Raw genomic sequence first — 14,609 nt, 5'->3', positions numbered from 1 at the left:
GCTCACATATAGCGCTGCACTCACAGCTCACATATAGCACTGCACTCACTGCTCACATATAGCACTGCTCTCACTGCTCACATATGGCCCTGCACTCACTGTTCACATATAGCCCTGCACTCACTGTTCACATATAGCCCTGCACTCACTGCTCACATATAGCCCTGCACTCACAGTTCACATATAGCGCTGCACTCACAGCTCACATATAGCGCTGCACTCACTGCTCATATATAGCACTGCACTCAATGCTCACATATAGCACTGCACTCACTGGTCACATATAGCCCTGCACTCACTGCTCACATATAGCCCTGCACTCACAGCTCATACATAGAGCTGCACTCACAGCTCACATACAGCACTGCACTCACTGCTCACATATAGCACTGATCTCACTGCTCACATATAGCCCTGCACTCACTGCTCACATATAGCACTGCTCTCACTGCTCACATATAGCCCTGCACTCACTGCTCAAAAATAGCCCTGCACTCACAGCTCACAAATAGCGCTGCACTTACAGTTCACATATAGCACTGCACTCACAGCTCACATATAGCGCTGCACTCACTGCTCACATATAGCACTGCACTCACTGCTCACATATAGCAATGCACTCACTGTTCACATATAGCACTACACTCACTGCTCACATATAGCACTGCACTCACTGTTCACATATAGCCCTGCACTCACAGCTCATATATAGAGCTGCACTCACAGCTCACATACAGCACTGCACTCACTGCTCACATATAGCACTGCTCTCACTGCTCACATATAGCCCTGCACTCACTGCTCAAAAATAGCCCTGCACTCACAGCTCACAAATAGCGCTGCACTTACAGTTCACATATAGCGCTGCACTCACTGCTCACATATAGCACTGCACTCACTGCTCACATATAGCAATGCACTCACTGTTCACATATAGCACTACACTCACTGCTCACATATAGCGCTGCACTCACTGTTCACATATAGTGCTGCACTCACTGCTCACATATAGCGCTGCACTCACTGCTCACATATAGCGCTGCACTCACTGCTCACATATAGCGCTGCACTCACTGCTCGCATATAGTGCTGCCCTCATAGCTCACATGTAGCTCTGCACTCACTGCTCACATATAGCGCTGCACTCACTGCTCACATATAGAGCTGCACTCACTGCTCACATGTAGCTCTGCACTCACTGCTCACATATAGCGCTGCACTCACTGCTCACATATAGCACTGCACTCACAGCTCACATATAGCGCTGCACTCACTGCTCACATATAGCGCTGCACTCACTGCTCACATATAGCGCTGCACTCACTGCTCACATATAGCACTGCACTCACTGCTCACATATAGCGCTGCACTCACTGCTCACATATAGCGCTGCATTCACTGCTCACATATAGCACTGCATGCATCCATATAGCACTGCACACACAGCTAGTATATAGCACTGCTCTCACTGCTCACATATAGCACTGTACACACAGCTTGTATATAGCACTGTATATATATACAGTACAGACCAAAGGTTTGGACACACCTTCTCATTTAAAGATTTTTCTGTATTTTCTTGACTATGAAAATTGTACATTCACACTGAAGGCATCAAAACTATGAATTAACACATGTGGAATTATATACTTAACAAAAAAGTGTGAAATAACTGAAAATATGTCTTATATTCTAGGTTCTTCAAAGTAGCCACCTTTGCTTTGATGACTGCTTTGCACACTCTTGGCATTCTCTTGATGAGCTTCAAGAGGTAGTCACCGGAAATGGTTTTCACTTCACAGGTGTGCCCTGTCAGGTTTAATAAGTGGCATTTCTTGCCTTATAAATGGGGTTGGGACCATCAGTTGTGTTGTGCAGAAGTCTGGTGGATACACAGCTGATAGTCCTACTGAATAGACTGTTAGAATTTGTACTATGTCAAGAAAAAAGCAGCTAAGTAAAGTAAAATGAGTGGCCATCATTACTTTAAGAAATGAAAGTCAGTCAGTCCGAAAAGTTGGGACAACTTTGAAAGTGTCCCCAAGTGCAGTTGCAAAAGCCATCAAGCGCTACAAAGAAACTGTCTCACATGAGGACCGCCCCTGGAAAGGAAGACCAAGAGTTACCTCTGCTTCTGAGGATAAGTTTATCCGAGTCACCAGCCTCAGAAATCGCAGGTTAACAGCAGCTCAGATTAGAGACCAGGTCAATACCACACAGAGTTCTAGCATGAGACACATCTCTTCAACAACTGTTAAGAGGAGACTTTGTGCAGCAGGCCTTCATGGTAAAATAGCTGCTAGGAAACCACTGCTAAAGACAGGCAACAAGCAGAAGAGACTTGCTTGGGCTAAAGAACACAAGGAATGGACATTAGACCACTGGAAATCTGTGCTTTGGTCTGATGAGTCCAAATTTGAGATCTTTGGTTCCAACTACCGTGTCTTTGTGCGACGCAGAAAAGGTGAACGGATGGACTTTACATGCCTGGTTCCCACCGTGAAGCATGGAGGAGGAGGTGTGATGGTGTGGGGGTGCTTTGCTGGTGACACTGTTGGGGATTTATTCAAAATTGAAGGCATACTGAACCAGCATGGCTACAACAGCATCTTGCAGCGGCATGCTATTCCATCCGGTTTGCGTTTAGTTGGACCATCATTTATTTTTCAACAGGACAATGACCCCAAACACACCTCCAGGCTGTGTAAGGGCTATTTGACCAAGAATGGGGTGCTACGCCAGATGACCTGGCCTCCACAGTCACCAGATCTGAACCCAATCGAGATGGTTTGGGGTGAGCTGGACCGCAGAGTGAAGATAAAAGGGCCAACAAGTGCTAAGCATCTCTGGGAACTCCTTCAAGATTGTTGGAAGACCATTTCCGGTGACTACCTCTTGAAGCTCATCAAGAGAATGCCAAGAGTGTGCAAAGCAGTCATCAAAGCAAAAGGTGGCTACTTTGAAGAACCTAGAATATAAGACATATTTTCAGTTGTTTCACACTTTTTTGTTAAGTATATAATTCCACATGTGTTAATTCATAGTTTTGATGCCTTCAGTGTGAATGTACAATTTTCATAGTCATGAAAATACAGAAAAATCTTTAAATGAGAAGGTGTGTCCAAACTTTTGGTCTGTACTGTATACAGTGCTGGCCAAAAGTATTGGCACCCCTGCAATTCTGTCAGATAATACTCAGTTTCTTCCTGAAAATGATTGCAATCACAAATTCTTTGGTATTATTCTCTTCATTTAATTTGCTTGCAAGGAAAAAACACAAAAGAGAATGAAGCAAAAATCAAATCATTGATCATTTCACACAAAACTCCAAAAAAGGGCCGGACAAAAGTATTGGCACCCTCAGCCTAATACTTGGTTGCACAACCTTTAGCCAAAATAACTGCGAACAACCACTTCCGGTAACCATCAATGAGTTTCTTACAATGCTCTGCTGGAATTGTAGACAATTCTTCTTTGGCAAACTGCTCCAGGTCCCTGATATTTGAAGGGTGCCTTCTCCAAACTGCCATTTTGACATCTCTCCACAGGTGTTCTATGGGATTTAAGTCTGGACTCATTGCTGGCCACCTTAGAAGTCTCCAGTGCTTTCTCTCAAACCATTTTATAGTGCTTTTGGAAGTGTGTTTTGGGTCATTGTCCTGCTGGAAGACCCATGACCTCTGAGGGAGACCCAGCTTTCTCACACTGGGCCCTACATTATGCTGCAAAATTTGTTGGTAGTCTTCAGACTTCATAATGCCATGCACACGGTCAAGCAGTCCAGTGCCAGAGGCAGCAAAGCAACCCCAAAACATCAGGGAACCTCCGCCATGTTTGACTGTAGGGACCGTGTTCTTTTCTTTGAATGCCTCTTTTTTTTTCCTGTACACTCTATGTTGATGCTTTTTCCCAAAAAGCTCTACTTTTGTCTCATCTGACCAGAGAACATTCTTCCAAAACGTTTTAGGCTTTCTCAGGTAAGTTTTGGCAAACTCCAGCCTGGCTTTTTTATGTCTCGGGGTAAGAAGTGGGGTCTTCCTGGGGATCCTACCATACAGTCCCTTTTCATTCAGACGCCGACGGATAGTACGGGTTGACACTGTTGAACCCTCGGACTGCAGGGCAGCTTGAACTTGTTTGGATGTTAGTCGAGGTTCTTTATCCACCATCCGCACAATCTTGCGTTGAAATCTCTCTTCAATTTTTCTTTTCCGTCCACATCTAGGGAGGTTAGCCACAGTGCCATAGGCTTTAAACTTCTTGATGACACTGCGTACGGAAGACACAGGAACATTCAGGTCTTTGGAGATGGACTTGTAGCCTTGAGATTGCTCATGCTTCCTCACAATTTGGTTTCTCAAGTCCTCAGACAGTTCTTTGGTCTTCTTTCTTTTCTCCATGCTCAATGTGGTACACACAAGGACACAGGACAGAGGTTGAGTCAACTTTAATCCATGTTAACTGGCTGCAAGTGTGATTTAGTTATTACCAACACCTGTTAGGTGCCACAGGTAAGTTACAGGTGCTGTTAATTACACGAATTAGAGAAGCATCACATGATTTTTCAAAGGGTGCCAATACTTTTGTCCACCCCCTTTTTTAGGTTTGGTGTGGAATTATATCCAATTTGGCTTTAGGACAATTCTTTTTGTGTTTTTTTCATTGAAGACAAATTAAATGAAGATAATAATACCAAAGAATCTGTGATTGCAATCATTTTCAGGGAGAAACTGAGTATTATCTGACATAATTGCAGGGGTGCCAATACTTTTGGCCAGCACTGTATATATATATATATATATATATATATATATATATATATATATATATATCATCAGTGTGACACGCATCAGTGTTTGGAAAAAGATTTACAGTTAGCACTGTTCCCAGGTACCGGTTGATAAATCAAGCTTTCATTATTGTCACCTGGTCTCCCTGCAATCAGCGCAAACAGACGACGCTGATGAGATTTGTAGTCAGCACCAGTTGTCTGTGTATGGCGGCGCGTATTAAATAGATGAAAAAAACAGCGTGGTGTCCCCCTTAATTTTCCTAACCAGCTGAGGGAAAGCTGACAGCTTGGAGCTGGTGTTAATAATTTGGGAAGGGGTCAATAGCCATAAAGGTTCTCAGCCTATTAATAACAGCTCACAGCTGTTTGCTTAGCCTTTACTGGTTAGTAAAGGGGGGACCCAAAAAAATGATATGGAGTACCCCCTATTTTTCCTAACCAACAAAGGCTTAGTAGACAGCTGTGGGTTGATATTGATAGGCTCAGAAGGGGCCATGGATATTGGGCCCCCTCCCAGACTAAGAACACCAGCCCTCAGCCACCCCAAAAATGGCGCATCCATTAGATGAATCATTCTGGTGCTTAGCCTCAGCTCTTCCCACTTGCCCTAACTAACCAGTAAAGGCTAAACAAACAGATGTAATCTGTTATTAACAGGGTGGGAACCTTTATGGCTATTGGCCCCTTCCCAGAATATTAACACCAACCCTCAGCTACCAGCTTTCCATCAGTTAGTTAGGAAAATTAAGGGGGAACCCATGCAGTTTTTTTTATTAATTAATTTATTTAATACGTACGATACACAGGCGACAGGTTGTCACGGGTGTGTCAGATGTGACACAGTAGCCCTGCAGTTGGCTGCAGGAGATCCCTTCATTTGGCATTACAGACACCTTCTTAGCTGTCTCACTCTAGGACCCAGCGGCTACCTCCCTCCTGCTCTAATTGACAATCAGGCCTGGGTGTTTAAATACTTCGTGGTTGCTACACAGAGGTGCCGATGATATTCACATGACCCCTTGTGAAGGCTTGGAGCAAGTGCAGTTCTTACTTCCTCCCTGGTGCTAAGAGGACGTGTGTGCAATCTCTCTTAAGTCGACTCAAGCTAAGCTCCTTCCCTCGTGTCTGTCGACTAGTGCTCACCCCCCCTTTCCTATTCAGGGCCAAGTGCTAGGGAAATACAGGGATAGGTTCCCGTGCGGCGATTGGTGAGGAACCAATATAGGAACGGTAGGGGAGACAGGGTGATTGCAGATCAGCCTAGGAGGTCTCCACTTCCCCCTTTCCCTACTGTCTGGGCTCGCTTCCCCTCATCCCTTCGTGTCGCACTTTGTCTTTCCTACACTGTGCGTGACACAGGTGCTGACTTCAACTCTCATCACCGTCGCCAGGTCGCGCTGATCGCAGGAGACCAAGCGACAATGATGAGAATAAGATTCAGCACCCGGCGCCTGGGAACGGCGCTAACTGTACTGCTTTTCTCAGATGACGGTAGTGATGGCGCACACGGACGGCACGTGGATGCCACACAGATGATACACATGGACAAGCATAGCACCGGTACTGTTTTTTCCAGTACCAGAAATATCAGGACGTGTGAAAGAGCCCTAAGAACAAGTACACTGCACAAGAACAAGCACACTGCACTCACTGCTTATCAACAAATGCATGTGTAGCGCCCCGAGGGTTCAGTCGCTACAGAGGTATTGCATCTCACCCAGAGGTGTGATATCTCACTTCCAGGTAAGGATGGAGTGTGGCTCAGGACCTTAACACCCACATGCACTACACCACATTTCCGGGGGACAGGGCGACAATGCTCCCAAGAGTGAGCACAACTGTCCCTGTCCCTGGCTGGAGTGGGGGGAAGGGAACACCTAGAGAGGGGGAACCCAGTAGTGTGTGGGTGGGAAGAGTAGATTCTGGGTGCACTGTAAGGAGGAGTATATAAGGTGGGCACCATCTTAGAGCCAGTGTGGAAAAGGAGAGAGAGCAGAGAGAGAGGGAGACTGGGAGCAGGGGCTCTGCTCCGCAGGCAGGCCAAGTCTCAAGGCCTGGGCCTGGAGGAGAAGGGAGGAGAGGAGAGAAACGGAGGAGGCTCCAGGAGTGGAGTGAAGGGACCCCAGGGGTGCGGACCGGCAAGTCGCCACCGTACGCCCGCCGCTACCAGAGTAGGGGGGGTCAGGCCAAGAAAGGGAACCGGATCCATCATCCAGTGGAGGAGAGCAACTACCCTCAGCTAGTAATAGGAGGCCGTGGCATTGTACGTGCACGGCCCCTCAATACACCCGTTAGAAAGGCACCATATAGGACCCAGGGAAACGGAACATACGTTTGCTCGCCAAGGCCCGAGGCAGCTGGACAGAAACGTGGTGAATTGTGGGGTACGACAGGCCAGAGAAAGGACACACGAAGGGAGTCCTGAAAAGCATTCCAAAGGTACCTGGGAGTTGGCCGAGCCCCTCACCTGGTGAGCACAGCACGACGTGGGCAGCCATTACCTGCAGAAGTGGCTTGGAGTGTAAAACTGTGAGTAAAGACCCTGGACTGCATCACTGGACTCTGAGTCATTACTGTTGCTCCCGCGCACCATCACCCCCACCATCTGCACTCACTGCCCTGAGGCTATACTCCTCCCGTGGGGAGTTATACTACCCTCTGCTGCGCACACAACAGCTTCAGCGGTCTGCCCCGCAGTGGCGGTTCTCAGTGACCGCAATCCACGGGAGGGTGGCGTAGTCGGACATTTAAGTATTACAAAAACCAAGTAGACAGATCCACCACTGGTTTGACCACCCTGAGCCACGGGACCGGGTCGCCGCCACGGAGACTACAACCCCCAGCATTACACAGAGACCCGGCTCCGGGTATTCCCCCACACACACGGCCCAGGGGGCGCGTCACATGCCTAGCAACAAGTCCACAGCCCTCATTACTCATCAATAATCCACTGCTCTAACTGCTAATCAACAAGTACACTGCACTCAATCACAAACAGTATGCTTTATTTATGTTACTAATTTTTATATGGCATCTTGCTACAATTACCTTTGTGAGAAAGAAAAATCTTTACTACTGGTTTCTATTTTTCAGGATCCATGATGAACACTGATTAACTAGGATTTGTTGGACAGATCCTTTATATTTTAGTAGGATCCAATTTATTTTTTCCCCCCACTGTTCTAATCATGAAAAAACAACAATAAAGGACTCACATAAGTGTGACCAGGGCTTTAGTTCTGGTGCCTAGAAATGAGACGTAGCTAAGAATATTTAAAAATAAAAAGCATTATCTAAATATACAGTGGTGCTTGAGAGTTTGTCAAACCTTCAGAAATTTCCAGAAATTTTTGCATAAATTTAACGTAAAACTACATCAGATTTTAACACAAATCCTAAAAGTACATAAGGAGAACCAAATCAAACAACTGAGTCAAAAATATTAGACTTTATCTTTTATTTTTTAGGAAAATGATTCAAAATCACATGTCTGTGATTGGTAAAAGTATGTGAACCCTTTGCTCTCAGTATCTGCATTGACCTCCTTGTGCAGCAATAGCTGCATCTAAACGGTACCGCTAATTGTGGATTACTCCTACACATCGGATTGAAGGAATTTTAGCCAATTTTTCCCCACAAAACTGCTTCACCTCTGTGATGTTGGTGGTTTTCTCCCATCAGCTGCTCATGTCAGTTCCTAACACAACATTTCTATAGGATAAAAGGTTAAGACTGTGACTTGTCCTTTCTAAACCTTTACCTTTATTCTTCTTTAATCATTCTTTTGTAGGATGACTTGTGAAAGTCTAATATTTTTGACTCATTTGTTTGATTCGTTTTTTTTTTTACTTTTATGACTGAAAATATGTGTAGAATTAAGGTCAAATTTATGTAGAAATATGGAATTTTTTGAAGGGTATAGGCACAACTATGATAAGTGCAGGGGTTGCAATCACATCCAGGCCCTTGAGCCTAGTGGAGCCCTTTGGCCAATATGAGAAAACCAGTATTATTAAAGACCAGTGGTATTGGCGACCCTGTTGGAAATTTTGCAATGGGGTCCATGAGTTTCAAGTTACCCCACAGCTGATTGATTCATAAACTTTCAAACAGAACTGTACAATAAAATATGCAGTACCCATTATGGCCACAAGGGTGCACTGTCCAGAAATAGAAAAAGAAGATACACTATTTACAGTGGGTACAGAAAGTATTCAGACCCCTTTAAATTTTTCACTCTTTGTTTCATTGCAACCATTTGGTAAATTCTAAAAAGTTCATTTTTTCTCATTAAAGTACACTCTGCACCCCATCTTGACTGAAAAAAACAGAAATGTAGAATTTTTTGCAAATTTATTAAAAAAGAAAAACTGAAATATCACATGGTCATAAGTATTCAGACCCTTTGCTCAGACACTCATATTTAAGTCACATGCTGTCCATTTCCTTTTGATCCTCCTTGAGATGGTTCAACTCCTTCATTGTATAACATGGTCTCAAAAAACTGCCCCTGTGTGTATACATATGGCGCCCCCTGCTGTACTTTTTAATTCCCTCTGAGAATGTCCACCAGATCCATAGTTACCAGCATTGGTGTTGGCCTATTTTAGATGAGGTTTGTGTGAGTCCTGCACCCTTTTTGCCCCAAGAAATGTGCAAATGTTCCATTCTGGGGACAAGAAGACACTGAAATATTCTGGTTCTTATTGGTTGTCTATACAATAGGAGGAATCAATCCACTGCCCCATGTACAAGAGGAGCGGGGCAACTGGACTGGGCTACTGAGCGTGTGTGACCACCAGCACAAGACACAGGTAGATGGTCCGAGAGAAGTCATCTTCTGACAGCAACATTGGTTATGTTAGCCATCCAAATCACAATGGGCAGTGCTCGCTTTTTCCGCATGTCCATAGACTTTCATGCTTTATCGAAGCTTCATTCAAGTAAGGGTCATAAGACCCCCATTTTCATAATTGGTGGGGGTATCACTGGAGAAACTAAGACTTTTATCACCTGTAGAAGACTCACATCTTCTAAGTTTTGATACTGGGATGACCCTTCATGTACAATATTTCATTACGTGGCACTGGTGTCCTCTTCATAGAAATCATCTCCGAAAACATATTCACCAACCTAGACCAGCAGGAATGCTGGCATTAACCCCGTCACCGCCCTCTAGCTCCAGAAATATTGCCTCCGTAGACTACCAAGAACAGTTCACAAACTATTTCATTACCCCAGACCACCGGGGTTAAGCAGAGTTTGAAAAAATACAAACAAGACAATTTTTATACAGTAGGATCTATTGTGAACCCAAGGATATCACATTGTTCAAGAAAACAGCCTTGAGATAGAAATCTGACCGAGACAAGATGCTATAATAGGTTTATCTACAGTCATATGTACAAGGGAGCAACAGCGTGTTATCCAGAGTCGTGTTACATGGCACACGGCACTGTCTATTATCTATCATCTATCTCATATCTATCTATTATGTATCATCTATCTATCTATCATCTAAGTATCATCTATCTATTATCTATCAATCTATTATCTATCTATCTATCTATCATCTATCTATCTATTATCTATCTATCCCATATCTATCTTTCTATCTATTATCTATTATCTATCATCTATCTATCCATATATCTATCTATCAATATATCTATTATCTATCTATTATCTATCTATTATTTATCTATCTATCCATATATCTTTCTAGCTATCTATCTATTATCTATCTATGTATCTATTATCTATCTATCATCTATCTATTATCTATCTATATATCTGTTATCTATCTATTATCTATCTATCTATCTATTATCTATCTATCCTCTATCTATCTATCTATCTATCTATATATCTGTTATCTATCTATTATCTATCTATCCTGTATCTATCTATTATCAATCTATCATTTATCTATCTATCTATCTATCTATCTATCTATCTATCTATTATCTATCATCTATCTATTATCTATCTATCTATCTATTATCCATCTATCTATGTATACTATCTATCTATTATCTATCTCTATATCTATTTCATATCCTCTGTTTTTGAAAGAAAAAAATCACAGAGTGATGCAGATGTCAGCAGTGACTTTGGTTGCCCTCCTGCAGGTGCTTTCCCTTACAGATAAGTTCAGGTGACTTTTTCTGACCGTCCGCTGTACTATAACATACAGTATAGTAATGTCACAGAGTGTATATAGCATAATATATAAAGTCTTCTACATGTACAGTTGCCTCTATGTACTAACCAGAATATGACTATTCCTATAATAACTTCCACAAGTTGGCTTTGACCATTCCCTAGAATCGCCCATCCATATCTCCACCATTTCTAAAGCTTCTACCTATTCCTAGAGAAAACCTCCAGATGTGCAATGGGATAAACTCCACTCTGCTACATCCCGATACACACAGACACTGCAAAGATGACTGAGCTCTCCTTCATTTACCATCCAGAAAAAAAGTTCTGCCCCCCACAGGTCACCCTGCACCCCACCATACCAACCCCTGAATGAAGAAGACACCTCAACTTCCACAAAACATGCAGTAACTTTATCATGCAGAATACCAGAAGAGACAAAGACCCCAATCACCGGGCACCAGTCCAGTGCACAAGACCCTAAAATGATGCATTAATGTGGATAATGAGATTGGCCTGGATGAGGCGCTCACCTCTGTGTGCTGACAGCTGGCGGCTGGTGCCAGCCTGTGGGTGTCTGCTCCAGCACTCAGGAATATCTCTGCAGCTGCTAATGACAGGATACAGAGGAGATACAATGTCTTCAGTGCTTTTCCTTCTTGTCTTGGCTTGCAGAGGTGCGGTGCACTGAGCAGAGGAGGCTGGCTGTCTCACATTGGCTGTCTACCTCCTTGGACATTGCTTCAGCCTCCCTGATCTCAGTCTGGCTGGCTTGTCCCTGGTTGCACAGACTCATCTCTCTGTGTCTCTCCCTCCCCTACTTGTCCTTTCCCTTCTGCCCCCTCCTATGCTTGTTTTTTTTTTCCATCACACTTCTTTTTTTTTTATGTCTGTCCCTCACCGTGCTTGACTCTTCGCTCATCTCCCACAGATATCCATTCTACCCTCTCCCCTGCACTCCCAGCCTCCGTCTATACATCTTCTTTATTTCCCCCAAGCCCTCCTCTCCTCCCACTTACAGTATTCTCTCTCTCCGATTCCATCTCTCACACTTATTTTCATTAAAAGTGACATCGGTCGCCCCCAAGGCGCCAAGAAGGTGACCCCGCAGTCACCCCCTCCAGGAAAGTGCGCTACCTTAGGTGTTCAGGGTTTTTTTTTTGCATTGGAACTTTTTTTCTTCTTCGCTGGCCGCACTCTGTAATCATCTCGCAGAAATAATGTGGATTTCAACGTATCCTTATTCCCAGCTGCCTGAATTTATCCCTGCAAGCAAGGAACTGAATAATTCTCAGACCCTTAGGAAAGACACCGGCGTAATAAATACATAGGATTATTCTCCTATAAAGCTCCCACGTCGCCCTTTAACTTGGCATGCTAATGAAAACTTCAAACCGCAGCCATGTAAATTAACCAGTGCGGCACATTTCCACTTATAGTAACCCGGTTATGGGAAAGCTTATTCTGAATTCACAGATTATTATATGCGCTGCGGCGGTAAAAATTATGCTATAATCCTGAAGACAAAAGACCTGAGATTAACATGTAAACAACCAAATTACTGAGAGACTTAGACTCCAGGAATATTTTGAAAAAAATCACTTAATTTAAATATTTGTACAGTATTATAGTAGTTATATTCTTGTACATAGGGGGCAGTATTATAGTAGTTAAATTCTTGTACATAGAAGCAGTATTATAGTAGTTATATTCTTGTACATAGGAGCAGTATTATAGTAGTTATATTCTTGTACATAGGGGGCAGTATTATAGTAGTTATATTGTTGTACATAGGAGCAGTATTATAGTAGTTATATTCTTGTACATAGGAGCAGTATTATAGTATTTACATTCTTGTACATAGAGGCAGTATTATAGTAGTTATATTCTTGTACATAGGAGCAGTATTATAGTAGTTATATTCTTGTAAATGTTACGGGTCCGGGTGGTGGAACCTCTGTGCCGAGGTGCAAGGAGGGACCCAGAGCGGCGTGACTAAGTATCCACCCGAACCGACCCTGGTCGTACGGCAGCTAACGACACCGTGACCAGGGAGGATCCGGGCTGAGGGACCAGGTGCTACTCTGGGGACGACCTTGTAAGAGAGCAGGTGGCTCCCACGGGTCAGATGGCTGGGACTGACCGGTATGGCGGATGGACACGGCAAGCAGGCGGAAGTCTCTGGTAGCTGACAGGTGGTCACAGTTCGAGAAAGCAGGGCAAGTAGCAGTCTTTAGGTTTACCAGGAAGGTGGTCACAGCAAATGACGGCAGGGTCTCCAGGCAGGCTGGCAGGAAACAGGCTGGTGCTCCCAGGTGAGCGGGCAGACAGACGAGGCGGGTAACTGACAGGTAACTGTGGGCGCTCCCAGGTGAGTGGGCAGACAGACGAGGCGGGTAACTGACAGGTAACTGTGGGCGCTCCCAGGTGAGCGGGCAGACAGACGAGGCGGGTAACTGACAGGTAACTGTGGGCGCTCCCAGGTGAGTGGGCTGACAGACACAGCAAGTAACAGGCAGGTAACTGGTGGACGCTCCCAGGTGAGCAGGCAGACAGACGAGACAGGTAACGGGCAGGTAACTGGTGGACGCTCCCAGGTGAGCAGGCAGACAGATGAGGCAGGTAACAGGCAGGTAACTGGTGGACGCTCCCAGGTGAGCGGTCTGACAGACAGGGCAGGCGGATGCTCCCAGGTGAGCGGACAGATAGCCAAGGCAGGTAACAGGCAGGTAACAGGTGAGCGCTCCAGGTGAGCAGGCTGGCAGGCTCGGCAGGTAACGGGTAGATAACAGGCTGGCAGGCAGGACGAGAAGTCAGGCTAGCAGCGGGACCTGAGGGCTGAAGCACAGATCAGACACAGTGCAAACAACTTTGCTCGGGCACCTCCATTTTGGAGGAGGTGCCTTATATATGGGAAGTCCTCCGGCAATTGGCCGGGGACTCCTTAGGACGACGCGCGCAGCCCCTTTAAGAGAGGGGGAGCGCGCGCGCCCTAAGCACAGTGCCCGGGAAGGAGCGCACGCCGGCAGCAGCGAGGGTAGGAGCGCTGGAGGACGCCGCGCGCTGAACAGGAAGGTGAGAGGGACGGCGTCTCTGCCTAGCAGGAGGCAGAGACGCCGATGCTACAGTACCCCCCCTTTAGGCCCCCCCTTTCTTAGGCCAGAGAGAAATTTCTCAAGGAGAAGCGGAGCGTTGATGTTCTCCCTGGGTTCCCAAGTTCTTTCCTCAGGACCAAACCCCTTCCAATCCACCAGAAAAAATGTTCTTCTTCTTACCCTCTTAGTGGCCAGGATACTCTCCACTTCAAAGACGTCCTCAGCAGGAACCGGAGTAGGAGGAGTACCTGGATTGTCGGAAAAAGTGTTAAGGACAACGGGTTTGAGGAGGGATACGTGGAAGGAGTTGGGAATGCATAGGGTGGCCGGGAGTTTTAATTTGTAGGCCACTGGGTTAATTTGCCTGAGGACTTCGAAGGGTCCGATGAACCGAGGGCCCAACTTGTAGGAGGGTACTTTGAGCCGCACATATTTGGAAGAGAGCCAAACCTTGTCTCCCGGACGGAATTGAGGTGGATCCAGACGTCTCTTATCAGCATATCTCTTCATCCGCTCGGAGGACAGAAGAAGAGTGGACCTGGAACTCTCCCAAATAGTAG

The 14,609-nt window shown here is 45.3% G+C and overlaps 1 protein-coding gene across 2 annotated transcripts in view; it reads right to left on the bottom strand.

Annotated features, from left to right (window-relative positions):
- Positions 1-11,921, bottom strand: part of ZBTB7C (zinc finger and BTB domain containing 7C) — a 245,004-nt gene extending 233,083 nt beyond the window's left edge. For both annotated transcript variants that reach the window (XM_073680492.1, XM_073680491.1), the window contains exon 1: positions 11,488-11,921. The gene's annotated coding sequence lies outside the window, so the exon portion shown is untranslated. The remainder of the gene's footprint in view (positions 1-11,487) is intronic.
- Between the last annotated feature and the right edge of the window lie 2,688 nt (positions 11,922-14,609).

The sequence above is a fragment of the Phyllobates terribilis genome, unplaced genomic scaffold, assembly GCF_046119375.1.
Source record: "Phyllobates terribilis strain yellow unplaced genomic scaffold, ASM4611937v1 Scaffold_1__5_contigs__length_1240528914, whole genome shotgun sequence".
NCBI classification, from domain to species: Eukaryota; Metazoa; Chordata; class Amphibia; order Anura; family Dendrobatidae; genus Phyllobates; species Phyllobates terribilis.
This window is presented reverse-complemented; position numbering and strand designations above follow the sequence as displayed.